The 6,334-nt window shown below is 41.8% G+C and overlaps 1 long non-coding RNA gene across 1 annotated transcript; it reads left to right on the forward strand.

Moving 5' to 3' along the window:
* Positions 1 to 4,667: 4,667 nt before the first annotated feature.
* Positions 4,668 to 5,749, forward strand: LOC144988061 (uncharacterized). Its single transcript, XR_013651814.1, has 4 exons — positions 4,668 to 4,943; positions 5,054 to 5,166; positions 5,242 to 5,353; positions 5,432 to 5,749. It is a non-coding gene; the product is annotated as an uncharacterized LOC144988061 (long non-coding RNA).
* The last annotated feature ends 585 nt before the right edge of the window (positions 5,750 to 6,334 follow it).

Below are 6,334 nucleotides of genomic sequence, written 5' to 3' on the forward strand. Positions count from 1 at the left end.
TGATGTCAGTGATCCAAAGTGCCCAGAGACACAATATCCTCCATGAGATTCATTAAAAACAAAGAAATTGATCTTTTTGATACTTAAATATAATTTGCATAATAATTTGAAATACACTGTACAAGGAAAGCGTTTAGCCAATCGCCACTAGTTCCATTGTGAAAGTGGGCGCGTCTGTTGGCCTGGGGGCGGAGCTGGCAGTACACTCTTCCTGGAAGGGGCGGTTCCTCACTTTGTGATGTCACAATGTGAGAACCTTCTTGTTTTCATGGATTGGGAGGGGCTGGAGCTTAGAGAGCAGGCTTTTAGAGGAATACTCAGAAATGTAGGAATGGAAGAAAATACCACTTTGGGGTTGTTTTTTGTGAGGAATGAACATTATATTACTCTTCAAAGCTCATCAAGTTGATGTTGCACGGTGTAGGTCCTTTAAATTAAAAAAGAAATGTAGCTACGACATTCACAAACCAGTTTTCCTTGGATGGACACAGCTTCTCCACTTCATCCTCTTTTTTTGGGACCGCTGTTCTACAAATCCTTTCTACTTGTGAAATTGCGCGGTCCGAAAATATCGTAATAATTTTTCAGTTTGGTGGAGCCTCCATAAATCTATGCTACCTCTTTGATTTTGTGGTAACTATTACTGCTAGTTTTGCAGTTTTTCTGACTTCAGGTTACATTTAAATAAATGCTTTGTGTAAATAATGCAATGCTACTCTTGCTCAACTTAACCTAACTTACAGTCTAGCTCACTTCTTAACTTCTGGGACTGGTACGTTGTTTCCACATGGCGTTATAACTCTGGTGTCCATGGTGCCTCTGTGTTCGTGTGGTGAACATTTCAGAATCCGCGAGGTCTTTTGAACCGAACACCGTGAGTGCAGCGCTGAATCTGAATGAAACCTTTGCTGAGCGGTTCAGTTCCAGCGACAGACCTCTTGAATTTAGAAACTTTCTCCGCGGGGACAGAGAGGCACTGTGGGCACAGACCTGTTGTGTTATTTCTTTTTTATTTTCCACACTCTTCTCCATACAGCTCATTTAATGACAGCCGCACACATTTCAATCTCCACCTGCGCACAACAACAAACTATGTATACATTTTAACGTGTGAAACTGTGTTATAATAATTGATACTTTATTTATCCCACAATGGGAAAATTCTTCTCCGCACCTAGACCCATCCCCTGGGAGGAGTGGTGAGCTGCAGACTGGCTGCACTCGGGGGGGCGACAGCTGGCTGGGGAGAGCGGGAATTGAACGGCCAACGGTTGTTGGACGGCCTGCTCTACCGCCTGTGCTAAACTGCCACCCTTATCCCCTTACCCCCATGTAAAGCTGTCCAACCCCCCTGTGAGTCTTCACTGCCCTGATGTGTGTTTGACCTAACTTCAAAACTGTGCGTTTGTTCATTTAGGTAGGATTATCTGCTGAGGTAGGACATGTGGCAGCTATAACTATCATTCAGATTCATCAGAACTCAGGGGTAAGCACTGTGCAGCTGCTGGACGTCCTCTTTTATCCTGAGGATCAGTTCCACATTCCTGCCACGGCCCGTGTCACGTCCTCCACCGGGAAGGATGAGAAGATCAGGAGCAGCTCGTCCTTGCAGGCTTGATAAGAAAAAAAGTTGAAAGGTCGCCCCACCGCTGTCCGCCCAGCTGAACCAGGAGATCCTGATTCCTGCCGAGCCCTGGTCGCTGCGATGCTTCTGTTGAGCTGTCCTCTCTGATGCCAACAGACGTGACCATCACTGACAAGCCAGACTGTAATTGTAAGAAATTGTCATGATATCGTAAGCGAGGCGAACCCAGATGCTGGAACCCAGAGTAAAGACAGGTAAGTGACAGGTAAGAAAGAATTTATTTTTTCTCCGTGAAAGGCTGTGGTTTTGGCTTGGCGTGGTCCGGGCTTGAAAATGGCTTGTAGCGTGGCTAGAGGTGCTAACGCGGTTAGCGTAGGCCGAGAAGTCTTCAGGCTCTCCGATACAGCTTGGAAGAGGGTCCATGCTGGTGTCACTCATGAAGTGGTTTTCCTGAGGCAGGAGAATATCATTAGTTCGTGAGCGAGAACAAGACAGAATAAACCAGAGCATAACTAGACCAGGCGTAGTCACCATTAGGGGCAACGAACTGGCGTTGAATACTGTAGCTGTAACTGGGTCTCCTTTTGAGCAGCAGAGGGTGATAAGCTGAGTGACGACAGCTGGTGGAAATCAGGAGCAGAGCAGAGCTGGGAGGGGGAAGAGTCTGACAGAGGCACCATGACAGAAATATTAAATAGATTTTACTAAACAATTATTTGTACACGTGCTGTTTTTATATATACATAATGCAAAAACATTAAATCTTTTTTATGGGCAAAATACCTCTGTAAACATCTAGTGATAAAGTCTTTTTATAAAGTTAGTCTGCCTTTGAAAGAACATCACAGGATTGACTTTTCTTTGGACCGTCAGCAGAAGAGGAGGCAGCATCAGCCAAGTTTCATGTCTGTATGTTTAACTCAATTGAGGGGGGGGGCAAAGAAAAGGTCTTTGCATTGAAATCACAGCTTCATATGTGATCGTATAACAAGGGTTTCATTAACAAAAGGCGTTGAATGACAACTATAGCAAAATTCATAGTGAGGAGCTGTGCGGGAACAGTTGTCTTTTACGGGAAACTGCAACCATTACTTCATTTTTGTTCATTATTATTTGAGATTGCACACATCTATAAGTCATTAATAATTAAATTTGTGCCAAAAATAAGACAGAGAGGTTATAAAGTGAGGGCAGACAGCTGCGGATCCTTTGAGGTCAGCCTGATCTCCATTTATCAGACAGTGAGATGAATGGCATTCTGTCTGAGTGTGGCTGCTCATTTAGCAAGTCTACTTTAAGGAGGCCTCTTGATGTATAACTCCTCTACTGAATAGGATTTCTGAGAGCTGGGCTTTGCAGAGTCTTCATCAGTCTGGATTGTATTCTGTATGACAAGTGTGACATAAAGACATGAGCAGTGAGACAGGTGGGAGGGATGGAGGGATAGAAAGGATGAGCATGAAGGAAAATTGAGGCTCCATCAAGTAAGTGTTTGCTGTGAAACAATACTGAGACAATGATGGTGACAATGTGTCTACTTGCAAATACCTCATAAATGATGGTTGTCACACAGTGAACCAACCAGAAACTCCTTTAACGCTTCACTGATTGAATGTTTGTTCCTGTGTTTCTGGACCTCTTACTGACATGTCACCGGTTTTTGTCCTGCAATGACATCAGCACTTACAGAGCTACATCCTCGAAGCCCTAAGGTGCTTTACAGACCCATTCACACGCTGATGGCGGCTCTGCTGCCGAACACTGGCACCACCCTTCCACCAGAAGCGCAACTAAAGATTTTCAGCAGGGGCTGGCACCGCTAACAACTCCGACCTACTTCCAGCAGGTCACCTGACTCAGTCTGCGATCTGCAGGTTAGCTCTCCATCACTTCAGGACAATTTAATGCTACAATACACTACCGTTGCTCCCAGTAGTGTGAGCTTTACTGATAAAATGAGCGGCTATGTGGCTCTGAATGCTGACTTTTGTTGTAAGCTGGGCTTTGGGCTGTGGATGAGCGGCTGTCACTCTGCAGGAGTTCCTTCCCTGGAGACGAACCCACGAGCAAGGCAGAAGAAGTTAAGAAGTTTGAACTCAGGGGCGGCCTCCCCTCGTTTGAACTTTCATTTATTATAAAAACAGGGTTGGAGTTTAATGAAAGAGACAATTCAAAGTTTATATTTGATTTGATTTGATTTGAAATGGTTTAATTCAAGCAATCACAGAAGAACAATCCACAAAACAATACAATCATCAGTTATACATTCATTCAAAGACAGGTCAAACTTTGGGTAATTAGACATTAAATCAAATATTCCTTGAAAGGGAAAATGAAATTCTATAATCCCACCTCTGTTCTACCGTAACCATTTTATTACATGATCTATCATTATCTGGTTCATAACTTCTATCAGACAGAATTAAGAATCCTAAAGTATCAATAATCACATGACAAAGAGGAATGAATTATTATATAAAACTTAATTATATAAAAATAGAAATAAATATTTTATAAATCAACATAGCACATGCAGATCAGTTATCTAAAATACATGCAGATCATTTTCATAAGAAAAACCGTGACTATGATTAAAAATAACACTATATCTGAAAAAAATGACAAAACACTGGTTCAGAAATCATCATAGCATATGGAGATCAAGTATCAAAAATTAAAAATATGTGCAAATATTTTTTATTAGAAAAATCAAGAATCAATTTTTGGAGCAGGTAAAGTGATATAATTAGAGATCAATCATTTAAACCATCTTCAATAATTGATTAAGCATTTTTTTCAATGCTTAATTAATGTTTAGATCATTTCTGGTCGAAAGTTCCCGACATTTCGTCTCCATTTGTCACTCTGTAACTTTCCTGTGACTTTCTCTCACTTCTGCATGTTTACAATCACTTTTACACTTTTCCCTCTCTGGTATGTAAAGAATCTTGTTTGTATAAAACCTTTGCCATGGATTTTATTTGTGCTGTAATTGTGAAAAAAAGATATCTGCACGTCTAATGACTGAGGGGGGAGGGGGGGGGGTGCTGCTTCCCTCTGATTCCACTCTGCTTTATTTTAACGCTTCCTCTTTTGAAGAATCTTTTGAAGCCGTTCATATCGAACGTGACACATTGGGGAGCAGCGCTGAGCACCGAGAACATTTTACGCATCTCCCTTGGTTTTTTTGTGACTGGGAGTTTTTTATACAGCGTGGGTGATGCAGAACATGCGGGAAAGGCAACTGTGTGTCGCGCAGTTCGGACAGCATGTCTGCCACTATGTTTGGGATATTTTGTGCAGTTCCCTGGCCAGAAACCACTGAGGGTCAGTAAAGAGGAATTCCACAGAATAGCCGGTTTGTCGTTAATTTTATTTTACAGTTCCACACTGCGTCATCAATATATCCATACCGTTTACAGTCACAATCATTACAACGTTTTTTAATTATATATCCTCCTATTTCAGGGTTCCCAAATGTGATTGGGTGCATGGATGGAACTCACATTCCTATTAAATCTCCTTCAGTCAATGAAGGAGATCATGTTAATAGGAAGTCCATGCATTGCATCAATGTGCAGGTAACAATATTTGTCAGTTGTCTAACATTTCCTATCATATTTTAAATCATACTGATTACTGTTCCCACTATCTAGGTAATATGTGATGCCACCCGCCTCGTCACAAACACAGAAGCCAGATGGCCCGGTTCCGTTCATGATGCCAGGATATTTAGAGAGTCATCATTGTGCCCCAAATTCCACCAGGGTATAAATTGCTTTACATTCCTTATACAATGTCATGCATTTAATGTGATGTGAATTATACATATAACTGCCATTATAGGACATTTCAATGGCTACTTACTGGGGGACAGGGGGGTATCCTTGACTGCCATTCCCCCCACCTCTTGAAGAAGACGGCCCAGTGGATGCCCCATTGAACCCTGCTGACCACAGAGATGGCAGGGTGGTACCGGACATGATCAACCTACCATACATTAAATCCAATAAAAAGCATAACTCAAAGGATAAAAGCTCTATTTCTTCATTTGCTGTAATGGAAAAAGTGACTTTATTGCTTAATAGTCCATTCAAGAAACAGATTAAATATTCACATATGTGTCTCACCTTGAGCTGATGCTCCAGCAATTCTATTTCTAGGTCACATTTCCCAATTTGCCTCTGGAGATGGACCTTACAGCGATTTGGCAGGCAACTACAAAGACATAGTAATTCCACATGATTGGTATTTGACGTCAGCAATACAAACCAAATATTAACATGAGAAATTGTATCTGCAGAAATGTTCTCACACTGCCAAGATTCATGGTGGAGCTGCATTGACCCTCATCTACAGTAACATCCCCAGCAATACTCTTTGTGAAATTGCAATGACAATATGTATGTCACTTAAAACATAAGATAAAGGAGTGGCGGGCCATCATATACCTGGATAAATCTAGCTCTGTCAATTTCTGTCACTGCAGATGCGGTCTCCTTATCTTCATCCTCATCCTGCAGTGTAATCATGTAAAGATGCTTGATCTACCTACCAAACAGACAACTAAGAACATTAATCACTTATGACAGACTGTGGTGGTGCAGGAGGCTCCAGCAATATGTACTGACCGTCTGCATCTGCAATACAATAAAACCAGTCACATACTCTATAAACATTTATCTTCACTCAAAAGTTTAGCATGTCTTTGTCCAGATTCCACGTTTTTTCTTCTGAGGCGGGTTACCA

This window comes from Oryzias latipes, chromosome 19 (genome assembly GCF_053564925.1).
Source record: "Oryzias latipes strain Hd-rR chromosome 19, Olatipes_Hd-rR_3.1".
In the NCBI taxonomy this organism is placed as follows: domain Eukaryota; kingdom Metazoa; phylum Chordata; class Actinopteri; order Beloniformes; family Adrianichthyidae; genus Oryzias; species Oryzias latipes.